This window comes from Stylophora pistillata, chromosome 5 (assembly GCF_964205215.1).
Source record: "Stylophora pistillata chromosome 5, jaStyPist1.2, whole genome shotgun sequence".
Lineage (NCBI taxonomy): Eukaryota > Metazoa > Cnidaria > Anthozoa > Scleractinia > Pocilloporidae > Stylophora > Stylophora pistillata.
The window spans coordinates 19,795,320-19,795,715 of record NC_142523.1 but is presented as its reverse complement, the minus strand read 5'-3'; the positions used below and the strand labels follow the sequence as shown (position 1 = coordinate 19,795,715).

The window sequence follows — 396 nt, the reverse complement described above, 5'->3', positions numbered from 1 at the left end:
CCTACCTCCGGTGTTTTTCAGAACGCTCGGCAATGGGAGTCTCCTATCAAAATGAAATTTCTGCATTCAGTTTGAAAATAAGGTGTACCGTGGGAACACAGTCAAATTATTATGCTTCACCTTTCACCTTCTTCGGGTGTCTTAAAGGGTACAACGACTATGTCTTTTCATGTAACCATAAGAAGCTTGCTTTGAGCGCACAAATATAAACTTAAGCAGTTAGGTGTAATAATAAGAAGCAGGACGAGACAAATATAAATGTCAACAGAACGACAGGTCTTCTTTTAATCAAGATGGCGGATCTATCTCCATGTGCTAGTCACGTGAGATACGTATACATAATACACAGGGATACCATACTACACCTCCCCTTAAAGCTTTTACAGTAATCAAACA

At 39.4% G+C, this 396-nt stretch overlaps 1 pseudogene; it reads right to left on the bottom strand.

Annotated features, from left to right (window-relative positions):
- The window catches only part of LOC111319756 (uncharacterized), a 32,658-nt pseudogene extending 32,592 nt beyond the window's left edge, over nt 1–66 (bottom strand).
- Between the last annotated feature and the right edge of the window lie 330 nt (nt 67–396).